Source organism: Amyelois transitella, chromosome 22 (genome assembly GCF_032362555.1).
Source record: "Amyelois transitella isolate CPQ chromosome 22, ilAmyTran1.1, whole genome shotgun sequence".
NCBI classification, from domain to species: domain Eukaryota; kingdom Metazoa; phylum Arthropoda; class Insecta; order Lepidoptera; family Pyralidae; genus Amyelois; species Amyelois transitella.
In genome coordinates, this window is record NC_083525.1 from 2,745,003 (window position 1) to 2,759,990 (window position 14,988).

General features: G+C 34.1%; 1 protein-coding gene across 2 annotated transcripts in view; it reads left to right on the plus strand.

Moving 5' to 3' along the window:
- LOC106137100 (uncharacterized) overlaps window positions 1–14,988 on the plus strand; it is a 70,220-nt gene that overhangs the window by 39,022 nt on the left and 16,210 nt on the right. The window contains exon 1 of one of the 2 annotated variants that reach the window (XM_060950692.1): window positions 3,915–3,987. The exons of the other annotated variant lie outside the window; for it this stretch is intronic. The gene's annotated coding sequence lies outside the window, so the exon portion shown is untranslated. Of the gene's footprint in view, window positions 1–3,914; window positions 3,988–14,988 lie in introns of those variants that run through there. 2 annotated transcript variants of the gene reach the window in all.

Below are 14,988 nucleotides of genomic sequence, written 5' to 3' on the forward strand. Positions count from 1 at the left end.
TCTGTATTTAGATAACTTCTAACCTTCTATTAATCAATGTTAAAACTATCTCCTTGGTTCAGTGTAGGTACATCTATAATTTTAGTATGGAATAATACCTAGATAAATTCTACATCCCCTTATTTTCTGATCTCGAATTCAGAGTTTGTCTTCAATTGATAAATAATTAAACCTTATAAATAATTAAATTAAAGCAAAAGACAAAATGAAAGCCTGACTATCGGTATTGATGTTCACTAACTTTCATCGTTATTAAATTCTAGTTATAACTATGAACATGGAGTTTAGTGAATGGAGTTGTCATTACGTGAAAATAGTTGATGTAGAAATGTTAAAATTTTGGGAGCCTGTGTATTTTTTTTTGATAGATAACCTTTGTTTGTTATAGGAAGCTTACTTTTTAATATAAATGGGTACATAGGCCGGAAGCTTATAGTATCGGCTGCGTAATCTCTCTGGAGAGAAGCGTGAGGTCCTACAGGACTTTGATCTTGATCCAGGATTAAGTGAGGTTTCTCTACTGTATCCAACTTCTTATCTGTAAGCAAGTCCGTCTGACCCGTTTAAAACCTTTGCATGGGAACCTATAAAACATATTGTATCATGGTTAAAAATCCAGTTGTCTGTGCCATGTTGGTTGGCGGCTACATCATTCCAATAACTGCGATTTTTACTTTACAAAATATAAATGCCTGGAAAGCATGATTAATTACAATATTTTTGGACAATCTTCATTTATTTCAACTTAAATTAATAAAGCTTCCAATTTCGCCTACATCAATTTAACTTTATCATTTAATTATGTCTCAATGTTGGTAAAATATTATGACAAGTTTATTCTATACATTAAATCCAATGTTTTATTGAAAGGCGATTAGCGCAGAACCTGTTGTCGCCTCTACTAAAGTAATTATTTCGCTTTTTCCATCGATGTCAGCATGTCTAGGTTCGTTGAGATATAGCGTTTATTAAATTATATAACGGGCAACACTCGATATTCTAAAGGGCCGTGTTTATTTTTATAGTTTCTTTGACAAAACGACCGTAAACCCAATAAATCTATTGAAGTAAAAAATACTCTTATATAAACAAGGAGACTAATTGAATCATAAATAACATGAGAATTATTGTCAATTAACAAACATCACTAATTGCTGGGTGTAGAGATAAGATATTGGCCAGGAAAAAAAATGGTGAACTTCTCTTCCACGCGTACAAAATCGCGTACAATGGCTTGTTCTAAATATGCATACAACGAGACTTTTACAAAGCTAAGATCATGATTTATTGATTCAGTTAACGGTATGTAATTACTGACCATTTTTCTTCGATTAATTAAAACGCACACCCATAACAAGTGAACTTTCAATATGAAAGCCGCGTTACATAAAATTTGTTATACAATTTTGAGCGACATTCTTGGGACTGGGTGCCGGACTTGTAAAATGTCTATAAATACATATGACCTCTTTCCCGGAGGGGTAGGCAGAGACTATCTTCCAATTGCCACGATCCCTGCGTAGGATTTACTTTTGCATGTATTATATTTATTGAGGATCATTCAATTTCTTTCGAGTCTAAATAACTCATTATTTCATCCGATTTGTGTAGGAAAGGCTAATAAACTTGGGATTTTTCTTTTGGACGATGCAATCTGTTACTTTATGCATGTCAATTCCATCTTTAAGCCATACAGGTAAACGCGTCCTTTCAGTTCACACAGTTGGCTCTGTCTACTCCGTAAGGGATAATGACATGATTATATGTATATGCGTGTAGCTTAAAAGAAAATTACTAAGTAAATCACGCCATCTTTTACCTCAATTAGATCCTCTTTCCGGTTTATACAAAACAATACTATAACTCATTACTGCACCGCAATAAATAACATTAAATTCACAATCATGTGCTTATTAAAAACATAGCAGAAAAAGGCGACCTTATTACTTAAAGGGTTTATAATAATATTAAGAAAATAATACGTAACAAACGCGTTATCACACGTTATAGACATACCAACATAATTACATTACATAAGAACAAAGGAAACCAAGGTGCTGCTCATCTATCATACTAGTGAAAGCAAGTTGATGGGGCGTTCATATGAAGTGTTGTGTTTACTTTTTGATGGCTGTATGTACATACACGAACACAAATCAAGCCTCTTTGGAGGCAGAGACTACATCTTTCTATTTGCCACGGTCAAAATTACAAGCATGCTATCGCTTCATCCACATTCATTACTTTCTTCATGCAAAGTCGGCTAAGGGTAGGGTGCTGTAAGACTGTAGGATAAGTTTGACAACTTGGAAATAGAAAGACCCCGCATTATTATTATGTATACACATATGTATCAGTGACATCTACCCTTGCGGGGTAGACAGAGCATTCAGCCTTGAAGACTGAATGGTGCAGTATATATAGATATATACTGTACCATTCAGTCAGTATAGCAGATATAGATTAACATATGCAAGAAATGTTACACAATCCTACAGATATGCATTTCCCCAATAATTAAAACTAATCGTTTCTCTATATAATTGGCAGCCAATGGTGTGCAAACAGAAATTGTGTACGGAAACAGCACAGTCGTTTGTGTGGAAAATTGCCTAGTTATTATACAAGTATTCACTTCCGATAATATTACGATAACACTTGCACTTTTGTAGATACGTGGTTTTAAACGTAACCATAGAGGTTAAGTGTTGACAAGCCTTGTATACTTGCTGTGTTATGTTTTTGTCATTTTTCAATTGGACAGAATCTGTAAAGTCAAAGGCTTTAGTTGAATGGCTTACTGATGGAATTCTTATCTTCTTTAAAGCGATTTAAAGAAGATTTCCAATTTCATTAGCCTTTCCCTCTTGCGCGGGATGAGAAGCATATGACACTACTCAGATTATTCAAAGATTTAAAAAAATTACATAGGAACAGATTCCCGGAAAAGAACTAGTATAATGTTGTTGAGAGCTAGTTTATTATTAGGTAAGATAATAGTTGTTGGTTACGCCTTTTTATGAAACTGTGTTACATTTCATTTTGAACGGATACTGGCCTGAATTCTTTAAATAAGGTACATAATTAAAACCAAGAACAGACAAAAAATAACTTTTTAACTTCATTTCTGATGAAATTTTAACGTATTTGTATTTTGCATGTAAAATATTTTTTTTATACTTATCAGAAAATCCGCCAAATCCGCTAAACCTGCTCGACGTGGCGTACATGTACATTTATTACTCACGACTTTATCCCATATGGGGTAGATGGAGCAGACAGATCTAACTACCGCGAAAAATCTGGAACCAATAACTTTCATAAAAGCAATTTCATTTAGACATTTAGGTGATCAACATCTTGAGTAGACCTAGATATATTCTTGTTTTATTTTATTGCGATTGGTAATTAGAATTCTGTTACAGAAACCTCTCACTAATTATGTAATTTCAATTCGGTCATATTTTTGTTTTTAAAACATACTCACTTACGAGTTGGTACGCAAACAATGACAGTACATGGCCAGTACATTACTTTAAAAAATAATGTTCGTAGACAAATGACTGTTGGAGATAAATAATTATAAACTTCCATAACACAAACAACCAAAGCTCTATGTTACATACTCTTTTAATAATTGTTGAATTATGAATAGGTAGCCTAAAAGCGCTTGTATCCTTGGCCAAAACGAAATTTTCAAAAAAGAACGGTGTCTAAGAAGATGGCCGATTCCCTCTAAATACTTTTAAATTTTTTTTTAATCAAGGCGCAGACTTCCGCGCCCTAGTACCTGCAGTGCTCTGTTAGTGTTACCACACTTTTGATAAACAGCAAGCCCAAATGATTGTGTTATTACCACGTCTCGGTTAAAAAGACAAACGCAATAAAGTTTATTTTGTATTTGTTTCAGGTATGAGATTGTAAGATCCACAAAACAGACGTGAAGACGAGAACGTTAATCATTACATGAACATTATACACTGTTATGTAAGTAGCTATCTTCATGTGTTTTTCAACAATATACGAATTAATTTTTGATTTAAAAATAATGAGACAAAGAAGAGTTCTTTTTTAGCCGACTTGAGTAAATGAGTATTTTTGTGTTTGTAACACGATTTCTCGGCCAATTTTGATGCTTCTTGGTTGGTTAAAAGTTAGTATTAATGTAGTTATTCTAGATCTGCGTCTATCTAGATACGAGTATGCGACCTGCACTTGGAATAACCGTTTTTTTTTCATATTTAGAAAAATATCATTGTCCGTTACTCAAACACATAAGTGATGTGGTGAAATAGTTCTGTTGAGTTTAATGTTACAGCTGTTATTCGATATTCGGTTTGTAGTATCACATTACGTCGTTCTATTATTTGTTGAAATAAATATAGAGTATGTTTTGAAATAAGATTGATCGACACATATGTATCGTTCCATATTCATTTGAAATTATTCCAATAAGATTAGTAAGTATGTAAATAAACCTAGATAACTGAATCCAGTGGTGTAATTCTTTCTTAACAGTATCTAAGTGATACTGTTAATAAAGTAAACAGAACCATAGTTAGAATAAATAACTTCAATCCTATTATCTATATCTATAGTCATTGTAATATCATCATCGTTACATCATAATGTTCGAGATAGCTGAAATATAGAATATGGTTACAATATGAAGTTAATATTTTTTTTAAATAGACACGGAATTAAAATGATAAATTCGAATTTATATAAAAATATATACTATGTTCTTATATACTTATCACGCTTTAGTCAAATTTATATATTTCATTATTTCATTTACCAGTTTAACAATAGTAATTATACAAGTAAGATTATATGAATATATATTATGGCGTGACTCGTGATCGTGACTCTTAAGACAATATTACGACGAAATTAGCATAGAGTATAGTAATTACACATAAAAGCGTACACATAAATTTGCTTATGATATTGCAATGCATACAGGTCATATGTAGTTGTCAATTACGGTGTATTTCGCGATTATCATTATGTACAATGGTGTGTCGAAATCGACTAATAATCGATTTTCGATAATCGAACATAATCGCCCAATCTGTGCGTGATTCTTTATTCAAAAGTAATCAGCACGTTTTTTATTTGATTACTTTGTCGATATAATATGTATAAGGATTTCATAATGCACATTTTTTTTATCTTTGTTTATTTGTACTTTATGCTGGTAACAGGTTTAAACCAATGGTTTTGAGTAAAATGTGCTTTTTTTTCATCATTCGTATAACATTCCATCAAGTTCTACTTTACTTAATTATTTACTTTCAACTTAAACAAAAAAATCGTAAAAGTAAACATGCGAGAAAGTGTGTTTATATAAACAATAAACAAAAAAGAAAAATAAAATTACTCAATGTTAAATTATGAAAGGTTCCCTCAATTTGTATAAAAACAATGGTTAAGTTTACAGGCGACTTAATCGCAATTAATGAGATGAAAGTGTGGGATTAGACTACTCTAGAGTCATGTCTAATTGTATTAAAACTTCTTTTAAACCCCAAACCCAACGAGAAGACTTTAAGTGTACTTATTAATGAAAAAATTAAGATTTCCTTAATAGGCGTTTTGTCGGGACTCTTGACAGTATTGCAGACTCTTTCTATATCCATTAAACTTAAAAAAATATGATTTAATATGAAATAGAGATTATTTACTTAGAGATTATTATACGAATAATCGGAGCCTGTATTATGAGAGTTAAGAATGTGGATGAAGAGAAAGATGTATGTAGGGATTGTGGCAAGATGTGGTCTCTACCTACCCCTCCGAGAAATAGGCGTGATTTTAGGTATGTATTTATAAAATAACCATCATATTTGTTTAATAGGTCTAGAAATAAATTGATGAAAATAGCCCTTAGACTAAAAGAAACAGAATAATTTTTCAATCTGTTGTTAATAAATTTTGTAAATGATGAAATGAAAGTAGGAATTGTATTAAAAGACTGGTTTTACTCGTTCTTAGCATGTGAGTAAACAAACATGTGAAGAACAACAGCGAACTGACGAAATGACCGTCAGTGGTCGAACGCTTAAGGTGGTAGTCAGAAAAGTGTGACAAAAGTACAAAATCTTTTCAGAGTTATATACCTACAATAGTTTGCCTGCTAACTTGATGCTTTTACGATGTGAGTAAATATCTTGAGAATGTCTTGAAAAAGGGAGATGTTAGGAGTACTCGTAATCGTCGAATATGCATTAAAAGAGTAATGAGTGTAGAGGAAGCGAGAGAGGTCTGTTAGGATCGTAGCAATTGGAATTCCATAGTCTCTGCCTACCCCAATGGGAAACAGGCGTGATGGTATGTATGTGTGTATGTACCTTTAGAAAACCTGCTCATTCAGGCAATTGCTTGTGTAACCATGATCCAATGTGAGATACGTTCCTCTACAAACAAAGTTGTCTGAGTCTCTTCGTGCAAAATCCTGACTAATCTATTTGGTTTCTTTTCAATAAATAACCAATCAAAATCTTAGCTTTATATATTAAAAAAAGACATTTTACAAATTCAAATTTAGGCTTTTGAGTGTGATAAAAGTATTAAATTTGAAAAGAAAATGAATTGTTTGCTTGATAGCACTTCTATTAATGGAGTATTTGTGAAAAGTTCGCGTGTCGCACGAGACACCGCACGAGTACACGATTATTTCTACAAATCTTCAAGCGGAAACATTGTTTACAATGAAAAATTTGTATGACACGTACAAATGATGTACAAAAACATTAACTGTTGAGCTTGTAATTTACGTTTTATAAACGTCACTTGAGAGCTATCAGGAAAAATAAGTCCACCTTCTTAGCGCTATTAATACCTACGTGATAATAATCTTACCTCTTTTTTGTCCTAATGTCTTAATTGTTTCTCTCTCTCTCTTATTTCATCTCATCTTTGCGTGTCCCAGTTGCGCCGTTCACCACTATAATTTCGTGCCTGGATCCTGGCCCGCTTTCCACTTTTTCTCCTGCTACTTTGTCTAGTCCACTCTGGAGAGGAATTCTAGGTGCTCACATGACAAGTATACTGTTTTGAATAAGTCAGGTTTTTACACGAAGCATCTCCGGACTAACCTTTGCAGTGGAACCTAAACCATATTGGATCTTGTTTTGACCTGTCCTATTATAAACGTACGAAATTACCATCGCGTCATCATCGGTCATTGATGATCATCAAACAGACAATGCTACATGAATCATATTTTATTGCAAGGCCAGATGATGCACCATTGTGCAGTAAATATATTTAATATTCCGAACGATGCGCAGTAACTTATTGTACGACTAAATCGGATCCTGACGGAAGTTATGTTTGCTGTTCCATTGTTTGATGGTCTGTTTAGGATAGTGGATGATGGGAAATTATCACAAATTATCAAAAAGAAATCACTACCACGTCTATTAAAATCCCATTGATATTTTAAATAATTTATCCAAGAGTTATGGTAACAAGAGCCAGCGGGGCGGGTAAACGGGACTCCTAGGTTTTCAACAGACGAGCAAATTAGAACCTTATCAGTTCACGTTAAAATCAAATCACCAATTCTCAGCCGTTGGGTTTTCAAAAAAGCATATAATGTGACAAAACCATAAAAAATAATTTATTAGTTTCTTTGCCCTACTTTTAAGAAAGTTTGCATGGCACTAAGTAAGTAAAATTGAATGATAATCTCTTCTACTTTCCACGATACAAATGCTCGTTGGTTTACTCTTAGTTACTCTTGTAGGTACACATATTTATAAGAACAACTTCTTTTCTCTCCCTTCTTATCTTCTCTCCTCCTTAGCTCTCCACTCTTGCCTGACTTTTTGCTGGTTAAAATCGCTATTAAATCGTCACAAAGGCTACAAGCTCTATATCAACACAGTATTGGCATCGCACCTAAGAAAGTGAAGTGTGGCAAAAAGTTACACTTTCATTTTCACTCTTTGTCGAAGCCATAGAGAAAAACTAATCTTTATCTAACACAGTAGGCGAAAGAAATCGGCTCATTGTACCACGGCTTTTTTTTTTATTCGATCAATAGGATCGATCATTGCTGTGTAATGATGATTGGCCCATGTTAAATCGAAATGAATGTGGAAATAATTTTTTTTATATGTTAGATATAAATATCGAAGTGAGACGTATAATTAAACTGAAGGCGTAATAAATTATGTTTTTTCTATGAAACTACTTTTGTGGTTTCCGGCACTTTAGAATAGAACTCAATGTCTTTCCTATGGTTGTCGTAAAAGGCGACCTAGGAGGCTAATAAACTTGAGATTATTTTGAGCGGTGGGCTAGCAACCTGTCACTATTTGAAACCATCATTAAATCATACAGCTAAACGTCTTTTCCCTTTCAGTCTTTGCGAGACTGTTGGCTCGGTCTACCCCATAAGACGTGATTATAACGTATGTATCTAAATCTATCTGTCCCGTATTGGCACTTAAATAATTAATGACATTTATCGTCACGGATTAATCATTATAGTTTTTTAAACCATAGAATTACTAATAGTGGGGAGTTTCAACCGCCAATCAGCGTTCCTTGACCAACTTGAGAGTATGGGTAATTTTAATTTCCAATTGATTCATTCCCATCAACACAATCAAACGTTTTTGCAGTACTATTGTTAAGTCATCACTTTTTGTCTTAAAGTCGCTGACCGAGACATTATATTGTCAGATGTAAACTAAGGAATTCATAGATGTACTATCTCGCAATATCGCCCGCGCGAATTTAACGCCACCTACAAAAGAATGCAGGTTTTTGGAATGCAGGTACTTTGAATATTACCATGAAGAAAAGCACGTATTAATAAGTATGTCCTTCTCCAGACTCCGAAATATATGTAGGCAAAATTTCAAGAAAATGGATTCAGTAGATAACGCGTGAAGAGGTAACAAACTAACTTTAAACAAACAAATAAACTTACTTTCGCATATAAAATACTAGTAGGGATTAGTATGGATAAGGTTATCTTTCTTAAGTACATAAATGCAAGCTTATGATCGTGGCTTCTGTGTTTTTAAGTACAATTTAATACAGTGATGAAGGAATCTTTTAAGCCGGGACTAAAAACCTGGAGAAAGACGATAAAAAATATAAGAGATTGCATTTCACTATATTTTATTTGGCAGCATTGCCATTCAAATTGGCAATGCTGCCTGCCTTCTGGGCACACTCCCGCATGTTGATGCTATGCAGTGACTGTAATTTTAGTAATTCAATTTTAGTTTGTAAAAAAAAAAAAACTATATTTTTCATCGATATGCATAATAGGTGTGTTTTCGCAGGGTCTTCAAGTTATTTATGGCAAGTTATTGATGGGAAGATTAATAATTAATTAATTAATGATTTATTTTACATCGTCCTTCCTAGCATTGTATGCTGATTGATGTAAATGAATAACTAACATTGTATTTAATCGTGGATTCGTCGTCGTGTAATACAACATTAAACACAGCTACATCTTTACCTCCTTCTTTTGTATTTATTCATACATGTTTAACGTGAGGCATCTTTAACGAGGTAAACAGAGCCTATAGTCACGAAAAGACTCGATGACAACGCTATGCCGAATGACATAAAATCTAATTGAGATTAAGATTGTGTATAAGTGTTAGATTAAATAATTTCATTCTTCTGGTAATACCACACACACAAGGAAAAAGTGATATATCTAGTTGAAAAAAATATTAAGGATGCAAAAATAAACAAATTACGACTTTCAGACAGTTATATATCTCAGAAAAGGCAATAAAATAGAGGGACCACACGTAACAAATCTATTTCCTTATCCCACAAATCACCATTTCAGTTCCCACATACACTTCCCGTTGGTAATGCGTCAAATATCAGATTCATTCATGCGCATTAGGCATATACGAAGCTCGGCGAGCCTCGTGTGGCAAAACGCTGTAATATACATGACTACTGTGGGAGCGATTTGTATAGATTTAACTGATGTTTCCTGGATTGAATTGTGTATTTTGAGCTGTTATTCGTATTTCGGTTGTGTGATATAGGCATTATAAGCTTGCGTGCACAACCTTAGACTTGATTGCTTCCCTTCAGGCGGGTTAAGATAACTGAAACTCAAATTTCCTATTTAAAACACTAGTACATTTTCAGTTAAGTAGAGGATCGTCGAGTCAAAAGAGTAGGGAAAAGCTTACTGAACATACATAAATCACGCCTGTTTCTTGGAGGGGTAGGCAGAGACCATATCTTTCCACGATCCCTGCATACCTAGTTCATTCACTTAATCCACATTCATAACTCTTTTAATGAAAGCTCGTCGGTTCCTGGTACTCTTGACGAGACCTTTTGCTAGAACGTCTCCGATTTGATCAAGGTGCATATAATAACAAGATCAATGATTTATTATCGCTGGCAGACCATTGCGGAAGCTTATTCGCCTTTTACGACATCTATAAGAAAGCGACGGAGTGGTCCTAAAGTGCCGAGAACCATAAGGCATATATTATTGTTATCAGCCAAATCCCAATTCAACTAGATCACATTTTATTTAGTTTCTGCTTCAAAACCCGTCTAAATCATGATGATAATCTGGCAAAATTACAGAGCCAAATTCCTGCTGAGAAAATGCAATAAATACGGGGTCTTCGTAAATAATAGCTTAACGGCAGACTTCGGGCCCCGTGGGAGAGTTGGATTTCGTAATCTCACGCAAGCTTAGGCAATTCTCAGGCCCTTCCTGGTTCCTGTAAGTTTCAGTTGATAATTTTAATTCCATGACATATATTATGGCGTGTTTGTTTGCTGTTTTTCATGACAAAACCACTAAACCTATCTCCATGAATCTATTCTTTAATATGTTTTGTGAATCGTTCGGGGCATTCTCTGCAAAATATTAACCTGTGTTCTATACATACATTCATAAATATAATCACGTCTATATCCTTTGCGGGGTAGACTAGTTCAGCTGTTTGGCTTAATGAAAGAATTGAGATTGAAATATTGACAGGTTGCTAGCCCATCGCCTAAAAGAAGAATCCCAAGTGTAAAAGCCTATTCCTTAGTAGCCTTTTAGGACATCCATGGGAATGTCAATAAAATACAAAAAAAAAATACTTATGCACCAACCTGAACAATATAACTATCTATAGAAGGCGCTAATAACACCGCAATAATTATTTAACCATTTATTTTCAACCCTAACTATAAGATGATAAAGTAGATAATATTATGTGAGTATCATATGAAAACTTTCTCGATATAAGTAAAAGTGGAAGAGCCCGGCGGTGCGTCCGCGCCGGCTGTATGTCACACAGATTGTTTAAGTATATCTTTTGAATTTGTATTACGTACGTTTATTAAAAAAACTTAAGAAAATATATTTCTAAAGGAAATATGCAGAGATCGTGGCAAGTGGAAAGAGGTAGTCTCTGCCTACCCCTCCGGGAAAGAGGCGTGATTTTATGTATGTATGTATTTAAAAAACGCCTCTTTCCCAGAGGAGTAGGCAGAGAATACATCGAAACTCCCGTTGTATATTTTTTAAGTCAACTTATGCCTTTTCGAATGTTACGAAACCATTTAAACATTCCATTTCCTATTCCTGTCATTCTATAAAAATTCTATCGTAACTACCTACTAAATTAAAATAAATCACAGCATTTCTTATTCCCTTAGAATTTGTATAAATTTTAATAAAGCATAGGACAAACCTTACACACATATGGTTACGTCTATATCCTTTGCGGGGTAGACAGAGCCAACAGTCTTGAAAAGGCTGAATGGCCACTTTCAGCTATTTGGCTTAGTGATAGAATTGAGATTCAAATAGTGACAGGTTGCTAGCCCATCGCCTAAAAAAGAGTCTCAAGTTTGTAAGCCCTGAGTCGCCTTTTATGACATCCATGGAAAAGAGATGGAGTGGTTCTATTCTTTTTTGTATTGGAACTACACGGCACTCAGCATAAGACAAACATTTGGCTTGATAAAAGGCAATCGTACGTAATCGTAGTAACTATTCTTACCTAAGGCAGTACGTTCTTAAGTCAAAATTTAGCTTAGTATAGAGAACATACTAAAAGTTATATGCTTTGTTACAGTTCGGTGTGATAGGCGTCCCTATTTATTGAGTGCTAATAAGACAAATGCGCAGTCGCACTCCCGCGTATCGCCAAAACGAGGCTGGCTTATTATTTCTAATTTAAAAAATCACTTTCTATTTTTGTATTTTTTATGATATCTATCATATTTTAAAAATTAACGTAACTATATTTTCTTTCTTCTGACGACAGAATCATTAAGAGTACATCATCATTAATACATGTGTATATTATTGAGCTAGCTGTCATTCGGAATATACATATATTAGTAGTATTAGTAGTAGAGAGAATTTAGTATACTTTTCCAGAAAATACGTTTAATTAATAAAATTTTTAAAGCTTGACCGGGCATTGGAACTCAGGACGTCAAATCGAGAGGTAAGATCTTATCTTTGTAGCTCAGTAGTAGATTAAGAGGAAAAAAAAACGACATAAATTATCACAAATTTATCTAAAGAGTCAATCGAAAGCGTGTCAACTTAATCACACATAACCTAAGCGCGACACAGACACACTTGCGTTACAAACTTACTAAGTTCCGTCTTACAAATACGACCTTATTTAATTCGTGTTAGAGTTCAAACTATTCTCGCTAACAGCAAAACTAAGTTGGTAGAACATACAATAAGAATTGTATATGTTTCCCAGGAATATCTCTTTAGTTTCCAGACGATGTCGCGAAAGCCACCTTTCTAGAGATTTCTGAACAGATTATTTTTAGTGCCCTCTTAATTAAATTTACCTTATTAACAGTTACATTTTCGGTGTCAGTATATAAATAAACTAGGTTTCACCCGCGACTCAGTCCGCGTGTTAAGTTCCCTAAAAGAGTTGCAATTAAATTTGTTTCTATGTAGGTACTATTTTCTTGTTACTGTGTAAATTTCTATGCAATTAATATATTACAAACAAACAAACAAACTTAAGTTAATTTAAGTAATTAAGCTTTACAATAATATTAAACTTCTGCTGCAGTCCTGGGTCCAACATCCTTCTTCCAATTCGGAGAGGAGACTTGGGTTCTTGGGACCTTCACTCATACATTCTTGACCATGGATCATGTATAGGGTGAGTCAGGTTTTTACACGACTCCCATCTGACCTCAGCAATGTTTGCAGGGTAACCTATATCTTTACTAGATCATGGTTACACATCCCGTCGCTTGAATGTGAAGGTTTCCTCACGATGTTTTCCCGTACCGTAAGATCAAAAAACATGTTTACAGTGTGCGGTAAAAATAAATCGCAAAACATACAAACTGGACGAGGTTATTAATAGGTCTTATTTATTTCTGTAACATACTTGTAAACGTCAAGTCAGGAAAAACATATTCCTTGACCTTGTCTGACCTTGCCTCCAAAGATGGTGACGGAAGATATATAAACCACGTACCTATAGACCAGGTCATTTAAAATTTTGTCCTTTGTAATTGACCTTATGCGTGCCCTTTTCCGAGACTGTAGCTTGTGAGGGTTTTAACCAATTTAAAAAAAGGAAGTTTTCAATTATTTGTAATACGTTTTTTTAATGTTTTTCCTCGACTAATAGAAAACAACGGCTGATTTAGAGAATGATTCATTTAAATGGCTTCCTAGTTGCTCCTTTAAAGATGATCCAAATCTATGAAGTGCTTTGAATCTTAAAGACAAATCGATTGTTCATAAATTAACATTACCTATTGAATAAATAATTATGACTGCGGTATTAAGAAAGTATTCCTTAAATTGCCAAAACTGGTTATAATCATATGCACATTTAGATAACCAGCTTTTGTTATTCGCTGGTCAATAACCCTCCACATGGTCCATTAATCTTCAATGTGGATATCTGTGCTAACAAAACGAACGTATCTACCATACATATAACAAATTACACCTTTCTTCCATTCTTTGCATTGTGACGTAATTCAGTTACATGATCTATTGTAATTGAATACGGAATGTTATCATGATCATGATCTATTCTTAGAGATTTATTTTGAAATAGATTCCGGTAAAACTGAAAAAAAGAACAATACAAAAGAGTAAATTTTTGAGGAGAGCTCCTTCGATTTGAGCTTTCAAATTATATAAGGTTTGACAAATTAGATCTGGTGATTATGCGTTTCATCAATAAACGCAACTCCATCTGCGGTGGGTTAAAATAATTATCTCTTTTCAAGTAACACCCGGATATATTTATTATTATGTTCCACTAAAGACCGCCCGCGACTGCGGCCGCATGGAATCAATCCCGCGGTAACTCCGGGATAAAAAGTAGCCTATATGTTATTTTGGGTCTTCAGCTACCTACATACCAAATTTCAACGTAATCGGTTCAGTTGTTTTTGCGTGAAAGAGTAACAAACATCCATACATCCATACAAACTTTCGCCTTTATAATAGTAGTAGGAAGAGTGTTGTCTGCACGTTCTTAGGTGTCTCCTATTTATTTATGCATACACCAGCGACCCACTCGGTAGCAATTAAAGATATACCTACATATATACCTTCTTCAGAAACCTAATATTTCAAACGGGAAAAAATCCATCCACAACTTTCCGAGATTGGCTCATATAATACAGACAGTAATTTGTAGTGATATATGATGTCTTTATCCCACACAGGTTGGGCAGATCCTCACTTATTATTATTTTACTCTGATTTTAACTCTGAACTTACTTCGAGGCTAACTTAATCAGTGTAATTCGTCCCGTATATATATATATATATATATATATATATATATTTATTTATTTATTTTCCTCATTTTTAAAGCCAAATACAGAAGAACGGAAACTGACTCACATTTTTATCACTCGGAAGAGTCTAAGGCCGTCTTGTCAATGTCCCGGCTTTCCTTAATCGGCAATCACCTCGACTTAACAAGGTTTATGGAGTAAGCCTTAGGATAACTA